Here is a 9,628-nt window from a genome sequence, read left to right on the forward strand (position 1 = left end):
GTAAGTAAAGTTTATGATCAATTTCATTGTATAAAAGCCATTTAAAACCCGTAGGGAGGGGCTGTTTTGCCAATATGACAACCCCTTACCCACCTATAACCGCCCCCTTAGTCGAAAACCTAAACCTCTCTGATTTTGACATAGACATTAATGACTGGATCCCTGTACAAAAATAGCAGAAAAAGACAACGTCCAATATACGTTGAAATAAACCCATCTCCAAACTCCAAACCAACCACCAAAAAGTCCGCTCAAACAATCATTGTATCAGGAATCTTACCAGAACTATCAAAAAACCCAATAAACACTTGCTAAACTAATCAATGAAGAAAAACCAAATGCCATGATCTCAAATATAAACCGTCTTCGTAGTAACAACATCCTAATCACCCCCCATGACCCTAAAACTGCAAATATCCTCCTGAAACCATGGAATCAAAAGACTTAACTAGGCAACCCCAAACCAAGAATCCCCAAAAAAGTATGACAAAGAAACTTCTCCGTAGTAGCCTGTGGCATAAACCCTGAAATTCAAATCAAAGATATTGAACAAGAACTCAAAGACCAAGAATACACCCCAATACAAGCTAAAAGACTCATTAGTCATGCCACAAACAATACAGCTTGGAAAGTAAAAATGACGTTTGAAGAACAAGAGCCTCAACAACCCCTAATCAAACAAGGTTTCTACTTAGGATACTCTAAACACAAAACAGAAGAATACCACGAACCCCCCCAAATCACTCAATGTTTCAAATGTCAACTCTTTGGACACACCCCCCATACTTGCAAAAATCAAACCAGATGTCTCAGATGTGGCAAAAACCACAGAGTTAAAGACTGTCCCAAACCAAAAGAAAACCCAAAATGTGCCAATTGCTCAGGGACTCATGTCGCCCTTTACAAAGGATGCCCAAAATTTAAAGAAGCTAAAACTGAAGCTAATAACAAACAACAAGAACAAAGAACCTACGCGAATGTAACCAATTTTACCCCTAAAATTGAAATAACAAATAAAATCGTCACTGAAAAAAAACTTAATATCCCAACCTTTGTAATTGAATTAGTACAATACACCTTCCAAACAGCCAACATTAATATTAAATCTGACGACCTTGCCAGTTACGCCACCGTGTTAGCACTAAAACACCTAAACTTAAATATCCCAGAAACTGTAATTATGGAACGTCTCCACCATCCTTCAATATTTAGCCCTCCTCAATCACCTACATGACAAGCACACTCCCTCCTTCGGTCAAGTTCCTCCACCTAAATATCAACAGTATCCTTCCAAAATTAAGCCTCCTACTTAGTATATTCGCCAACCACTCCCCGGATATCATTTCTTTAAACTAAACTAAATACAAATTCCCACCTTAGCATCCCTGGTTACCAAACTTTCAGACATGATATCTCTCGATATATGGTTTGAGTACTTATTGCTGAAAAAAACAACCTCAAAGCCACCCTCCTCCCAAACAAACCCAAACAATTGAAATTGTACTCGAAAGAGACAATAAATCTCTCCACATTATTAGCTATTATAGTCCCCAAATGAGCCCATATCCACAATCAAAAACAGTTCTAATAAAAATACAATACTACTAGGAGATTTAAATGCCCACCACATCATTTTTGGTAGCACCAAAATATCTGAAAAAGGCATATCCCTCTTAGAAATATGTGATAAACACAACTTAACAATAATTAACCAAAATACCAAAACTAGGATAAACCCAATAAACAATAATACTGAACTACTTGACTACGCCATAACCTCAAACCACCTTGCAACTAAAACTCATTCGATTCAAATCCTAGAAGATGACCTAATCAGTGACCATTTTCCACTCCTTTTTGAGCTAGACATAAACCTCAGTCGCATCCAAAATAACGAATTAACGTATAATTACAATAAAGCAGACTGGACATCATTTAAAAAGGGATCATAACAAACAACACTATTGCCAATTACCACAACAACAAGCTAAATTACATCGGCATATATTGTGACAGCATTGCCCAACATATCTTTAATACCTTCAAAAAACACTGCCCCTTAAAAACAAAACAGGAATCCAAAACTAAATAGGAATATTCTTACACTAAATAGATCAGACGTCGACTACATAGAACCTATATGATCTCCCCAGATCCAACTCTAAAAACCTAAATTAACCAACTTGAAAAACAAATAAATACACAAATATCGGCGGTCGACCAAAACCGAGTCCAAAACAAATGCGATTCAATCATTAATGACAAAAACCCAAAACACTTTTGGAAAAATTAAAGAAATATCGAAAACCCATTACAACCCAAACACAGGTAATACAGACGAATGCCTTAGAGATAAAGTAGGTAACCTCATCACAAAAACTTAAGACCAAATAAAGCTTAGTGAATCATACTTGAAAACTATATTCAATATCTTAGATGGCCCTCCATACGATAACAGATTCCAACACAAAATAAACCGTACAATTATCTGTAATGCAACCAGCTTTATCCCCAACTTCTAAGGATGTCTCAACAAAAACATCCCTCTACTCAAAGAAATAGATATAAATGATTGGTATAGTGCCACTGAATATGCAAAAATGCCTCCTCCCCTGGTCTTGACAACATAAATGACCTAATGCTAAAAGATTCCCCTCCGTGGGCCTCCGATATTCATTAACTCTCATATTTTCCCATTATTTAACAAACTCCTTAGACTGGGTCATTTCCCAACCCTGTGGACATCCGCCAAAATGATTTTAATACCGAAACTAAGTAAAGACACACCAAAATTCAAAACTATCAACCAATTAGTCTCCTACCAGCCTTAGGTAAGATTTTCGAAAGAATTATAGATAACCGCACCAGAAACCACCTTGAGCAAATTAATCACTTTGCCCGTATCAATCAGGCTAATTCCGGGCACACAAATCTACAATAAACCAAACTTTCCACCTTTCCAAAGAAATTCGCATCGGCTTCATAAAAAAACATGATACCACTGCCCTCTTCCTTGATGCCAAAAAGGAGTTCGACAAAACTTGGCACAACGGCATAAGAATTTAACTACTTAACTTTAATCTCCCCTCCAATTACACCAGACTTCTTTCCTCTTTCCTTAGTGAGCGCAATGCCAAAATATGCTACAAAAACCAACAATCAAAACCTTTTCCACTTGGTGCAGGGACTCCACAGGGCGCTGTTTTCAGCCCCCTCCCCTGCACCCTATATGTTAATGATTTGAACATCCCCCCTCTATCTAAATGCAGCTATAGTCAGTACACTGACGACATAGCCATTTGGAGCACCAGTAAAAATATCTATATGACGGAACTAAATATTAAAAGAGCAATTACACATCTCGAAAAGTGGTGCTCGATGTGGAGAACAAAAATATATCCCTCAATATCTAACCTAGCCAATTTCTCCATAATAAACTCAAAATACCATAACCATATTGCCAAAATGAATCTTTTCAACACCTCAATCACTGCTACTCCTAATGCAACCTTCCTTGGTACCACTTTCGATAGCAAATTATTGTTTAATCTACTTTGTAACAGAACTGCAGGACGCTGCTGGTTCCAACTTAAATCCATTCAAATCCTCTCACACAAATATAACTTCCCTCCGAAAACCATTATCCAAATCTATAAATCCAAAGTAAAAATGATTCTCAGTTACGGGAGCATCTCCCTGCTTACCATCTCTAATCCCAATAAACAAATTTTAAACAGAATCCACACCACAGCTTATCGACTCGCACTCAAAATCCCTACCTATATTGCTACTTTGTACGTTCTCCGTGCAGGAAACACAAAATCTACTTTCACCCGACTTGAAGAATTCAACACCAAGTTATACAAAAACAACCTCGAGAACGACCCTTTGATTGAAGACCTCCCCCTGAAATACAAAGTCGCAACAACTCACTACCCCAAAACCAAACCCTTTCTGTATTCACAATTGTTACTACTTAAAGTCTCATTCCATTAAAAAAATCCTTTCCTAAATGGTTCTAGGCCCAAGTATACTTATATATACAGATTATATTGTTACCAAACAATAGAAACCACAACCACTCCCTACCCAAACAATAGAAACCACTCCGTCTCCACAATTCTCAGTACTTAAAAAATTCCTCTCCTTTAGAAATCCCTCCCTAAGTGACTCTTTGACTCTGACCTCGGGTATGATTATGGCTATCCTGTCCAATATAAATATATAAGACTTCATTTACCAGCAATTCCCTGACTGAACATAGACAACCTTTCCAAGAAAAAAAAAAAAAATGTCTATTCTATAAAAACAAACTTATTATCCCCCGTAGGACCTCTCGCCAGGTCGACCAGGGGTTAAACTCCTTTTGATTTGATATCAACAACAACAAAGACAAACCTTTTACTCGAATTAAAAAAAAAAGGTAACTAATTTCATTTATTTCATTTCATTTATTGATTTTTGTTCTATTTTAACATAAGTATGACATAAGTATGACATATGACATAGAAGGAGATAAGAAACAAAACTTGTGAAAGGAAGTGTATTAAAAAACCCTATAGGGCTTGTCGGGTAGTGACACTCCCTAAAAACTCCCTAAACTCTAAACTCCCTAAAGACATCATGATTAGATTTTGGTTTCATTTAATCAATAGGTAGAGGAATTGGACACTCTTGCGCAAGATATCAACGACTTGAAGTACTCTGCTCAGGCGGCCTCCATTCTAGGTATGTACTTAATAATAATATAATAATAATAATAATCAATGTACTGTGTTTGGAAAGAAACTTTTTGCTGCTTTGGATGAAGATTAAGGATTCTTGTTTTTCAAAAGGCAAAATGCAAGATGGACTATATATGAAAGGATGAATACCAAAACTTTAAGAAAAGAAATTGGGTGGGGGGGAGGGGGAATCAGGCAGAGACCATCATGTTACTACCCTGTTAATTTTGTGTAGGACACTGGTTAATTTAAAAGGAAGAAATCCTTTAGTACCCTTGAGTTTCTGAAAGGTTTCTTCTTTGGGATAACAGTGGAGAGACATATCGATGTTCTCTTTTGGGTCTGATCGTCAGGAAAATGCAGATTAAACTGCCGTGTCCATTTGGAACCTTGGAATTGAACCCTGCTACTGGAACAAATGTATTCCATCAGAGCATAGACAATGATTCAGAGAAATATGGCCTTTATATTAATAATCTGTTGTTTTCTTTCCCAAATTTTTCTCTTTGGTTAAACAATGAGTGAAAAGATTCATTCGGTTGGAAGCAGCACCGCCCCTTTTCACACCTTTTTTTTGGGGGGGGGGGGGGGGGAAGAGACCTATTAGCCCTTAGGGTCTGAAAATATTACAATAGGATTATTGTGGTGGACAGGACAGACAACAGTTATTTTTGCTTGTAGCTGAATGTATGATGTTCAGGGATCACAAGGAAGTATCAAAAGCCTGATCAAAACTGCCGTCTTTTGTACTATCGAAATTTGTCAGAATAAAGAAATTGAAAGCCAAAATATAAAGAGTTTATCTGGCCTTGTAGACTGCGATTGAACCAGTCTCTGTCATCTACAAATAATAGAAAGTGGGTATCCATTTCTGTTTGTGACAGCAATAACAAAAAATGACTGCAAATTAACAAGTTTTTGTAAACTTTCTCTATTCAGGGATTTGAATCCCAAATTCCACTCGAATATACCCCCCCCCCTACTTATGAACTGTCACGTAGCTCAAGGTGACAAACTTACTACAAAGATGAGAATAGGCCTTAGGTGGTTCCTAATTCAATGACATTTCTCACAGTTAATTGAATTGACTTCCCCCACCCTCCAGATTATCCTCACCCATAGAAAATACCCTCCACCCAAGAATACATAAAAAAAAAACATGGCTTACCAAGAACCTCTCTGCGTTCATTTTTCAGATTCCAATGAACCTTTCATCAGCAAAGGAATGGCGCAACTCGGTCTGAAGGACAATCGACCGCTGGCGGAATGGCTTGACCGGTACAACGCCAACCAGCCGGACCTGGCCGCCAAGCCCAACTTCACCACATTTCCACTGGACTTTAAGCCGTCACCGTGCAAACCGCTCTTCTTTGACATAGCTCTGAACCATATAGAGTTACCCTCCTTGGATGAGAAACTGGAACAGAATAAATCGTCCCCGCAGGGGGGTCTGGGTGGGTTCCTGCGTGGATGGTGGAGCGGGGGTGAAAAGTAACTCTCGATTTGCCACGATGTCGGAAAAAGGATTTCGGAAAAAGGTCTTTTGTATACATAAGCCGGTAGTATTTGGGAGGGCTCTCACTCTTCTCCTGCATGTGCTATAATCATCTTTTATTTAAGTTTTATTTGATTTTATTTGTTTTTTAGTATAGAAAACTACACCTTGTTGCAATGCAAACACCTCTGTGTTTGCATTGCAACAAAGGAAGGCCAAAAAGAATAACACTCACTTTTTTAACCTGGCTTGGCAAACAAAATTTGAAGAATATTCAAAATGGGAATTGGAATTTTATATATTTTGGATTTGGTGTTTGTGTGTTTATCTTGTTTATCTTGTTTAGAGAAAAAGAAGAAAAAAACAGCATCTTTATTTGATGGGGCTTTAAAGTTTTAAAAATGGGTTTCGGTTGTTGATTTCTTGGTCTACAAACATTGTGGTGCTTGACTGACTGACACTTTATGGGGGCATGATAAGGTGACTGAATTTAGTATTGGCAGGAGTTATGGATGGTAGTTGGAAGGACCAGGGGTGGGGTGGGGGGTGGTGAGGCGAAGGATAGAGAAGGAGAAATGAAAGTGAAGAGGGAGAATCTTTGAATTGAATTTTCAGTTTGCAGTAGCACAGGTTTGCTGCATGATAAGGCTATATTTAAAGAAACTTTCAATAATGCACTCTTCGTGTATATAATTTGGGGTGTGGTAGTCGGAGCCGGGGGGGGGGGGGGGTGATTGAGACAGCAATGAAAGGGAGCAACCTTTCCACATATATGTTGTTTGTGCTATGGTAGTAACGTTTCCTTTTTCAAACTGGAGGGCAAAAAATGTAAAAATTGAGTTATCTAAAATTAATTCAAAATCAGGTTTAGTTAATAAATGAAAGTTAAAGACAATTTTATTGATGGTAGCAGGGGCGCCATGGTATTGTAAACTGAATCAGCAATCAGCCATGGAAGGCCAACTCCTTTTTGTTGGGAACTTGTCGTCAAGCAAACCTATGGATTCAAGCCCTATCTGGCTAAAGTAAGATGGGGTTATTATTTTTATCTAGGAGAAATCAATTCTTTTTCCCCTCATGTTGAAATGGTCTTCCAAATGTTTAAAAAAAAATGTCCAAAAAGAATGTACTGGTGTGAATTGGATAGCCACCTGGTGTGACGTAAAAAGGCCATAGGCTTATCCCATATGTACATGTGACTGCTTAGTATCATTAAATAACTGCCCTCCAGGCTGATATTATAAATAATAGAAACATTATAGAAACTGTCTGTTGTCACCCAACCATCTCAATAGTAGATGCAGGTATCACTAAGAATGTTTATGAAATATGTATTGCATGTTTTGATTAGTATTTGCATAATAATTTGATGAGGGATAACCTGTTTCTGGACAGGTAGTTGAAGGGTATTAACTATGGTGGGAGGGATGAAGGTATATCCTGTCCATGAACTGATTTGTCATTAAAAAGAAGAAGTTATTTCAAAGTATCATTCTTTTTGTTCCTTTTTTTCTTCCTTTTACATGAGTATTGTAAAAGGAAAAGCAAAGATTGAGTTTGAGCCAGGGACCTTGAGATGCAAAAGCAAAAGTCTTTACCACTAGACCATTAGGTGGGCCTCTGGTTTCTAAAGCTTTACAAATATTTAAAGATCCTGCTGTTTGGACTTAGTCTTTTTTTGTAAAAACATTTTCTCCACTACTCCCTCACCCCCGATTAGCTAGTCAGGGGGAGGGGTGGCGGCGAACTCACCTTGTCCGCGTTGAACCTTGTCAGGGGGAGGGGTGGCGGCGAACTCCACTTGTCCGCGCCTTTACCTTGTCAGGGGGAGGGGGCGGTGACCTCACCTTGTCCGCACCCTCACCCCCTCTCATCCTCCCCCCTCTCAGCCTCGGTGCTCACCTTGTCCACCTGCCAGGAGGAGGGGGACCGCCCGCCTTCGGGATTCACCTTATCCACTTGTCAGAACTCCTTTTGTGAATACTCACCTGGGGCTTGAACCGATGCAATCCAAACCAATCGCTTACTGAACGATGGAATAACCAATTACACCATTTCGGTTCCCTCTGGAAAAACTTCGTTTCTTATATTTATACTTCCACTCCCTCCAAAGAACAGAAAAGTAAAAGGCTCTGTCTAGACATTAACCGCAGACATGATGCTCTGTCTGGGAATCGAACCGGAGACATGGAGTTTGTCGGTGTCTCTCCAGTCCAGAGCACTACCAACTGCGCCACTAGAACTGTTGAGAATTAATGCTCGTTTCTAATATTTAAACTTCAAAGTCCAGAATGGAAGAAGGAAAAGAAAAGAAAATCAAAATGCTCTCTCTGGGAATCGAACCTGAGACATGGAGTTTGTGAGTCCAGAGCACTACCAACTGCGCCACTAGAACTGTTGAGAATTAATGCTCGTTTCTAATATTTAAACTTCAAAGTCCAGAATGGAAGAAGGAAAAGAGAAAAAATCAAAATGCTGTGTCTGGGAATCGAACCTGAGACACGGAGTTTGTGAGTCCAGAGCACTACCAACTGCGCCACTAGAACTGTTGAGAATTAATGCTCGTTTCTAATATTTAAACTTCAAAGTCCAGAATGGAAGAAGGAAAAGAAAAGAAAATCAAAATGCTCTCTCTGGGAATCGAACCTGAGACATGGAGTTTGTGAGTCCAGAGCACTACCAACTGCGCCACTAGAACTGTTGAGAATTAATGCTCGTTTCTAATATTTAAACTTCAAAGTCCAGAATGGAAGAAGGAAAAGAGAAAAAAATCAAAATGCTGTGTCTGGGAATCGAACCTGAGACACGGAGTTTGTGAGTCCAGAGCACTACCAACTGCGCCACTAGAACTGTTGAGAATTAATGCTCGTTTCTAATATTTAAACTTCAAAGTCCAGAATGGAAGAAGGAAAAGAAAAGAAAATCAAAATGCTCTCTCTGGGAATCGAACCTGAGACATGGAGTTTGTGAGTCCAGAGCACTACCAACTGCGCCACTAGAACTGTTGAGAATTAATGCTCGTTTCTAATATTTAAACTTCAAAGTCCAGAATGGAAGAAGGAAAAGAGAAAAAAATCAAAATGCTGTGTCTGGGAATCGAACCTGAGACACGGAGTTTGTGAGTCCAGAGCACTACCAACTGCGCCACTAGAACTGTTGAGAATTAATGCTCGTTTCTAATATTTAAACTTCAAAGTCCAGAATGGAAGAAGGAAAAGAGAAAAAAATCAAAATGCTGTGTCTGGGAATCGAACCTGAGACACGGAGTTTGTGAGTCCAGAGCACTACCAACTGCGCCACTAGAACTGTTGAGAATTAATGCTCGTTTCTAATATTTAAACTTCAAAGTCCAGAATGGAAGAAGGAAAAGAGAAAAAAATCAAAATGCTCTGTCTGGGAATCGAACCTG

At 38.8% G+C, this 9,628-nt stretch overlaps 1 protein-coding gene across 19 annotated transcripts in view; it reads left to right on the plus strand.

Moving 5' to 3' along the window:
• The window catches only part of LOC139959805 (gamma-adducin-like), a 52,295-nt gene extending 45,080 nt beyond the window's left edge, over window positions 1-7,215 (plus strand). For 18 of the 19 annotated variants that reach the window (XR_011790224.1, XR_011790226.1, XR_011790225.1 and 15 more), the window contains 2 exons: window positions 4,656-4,728; window positions 5,921-7,215. The gene's annotated coding sequence lies outside the window, so the exon portion shown is untranslated. Of the gene's footprint in view, window positions 1-4,330; window positions 4,424-4,655; window positions 4,729-5,920 lie in introns of all 19 variants that reach the window. The other variant, XM_071957675.1, reaches the window with a different exon arrangement.
• The last annotated feature ends 2,413 nt before the right edge of the window (window positions 7,216-9,628 follow it).

This window comes from Apostichopus japonicus, chromosome 19, assembly GCF_037975245.1.
Source record: "Apostichopus japonicus isolate 1M-3 chromosome 19, ASM3797524v1, whole genome shotgun sequence".
Taxonomy (NCBI): domain Eukaryota; kingdom Metazoa; phylum Echinodermata; class Holothuroidea; order Aspidochirotida; family Stichopodidae; genus Apostichopus; species Apostichopus japonicus.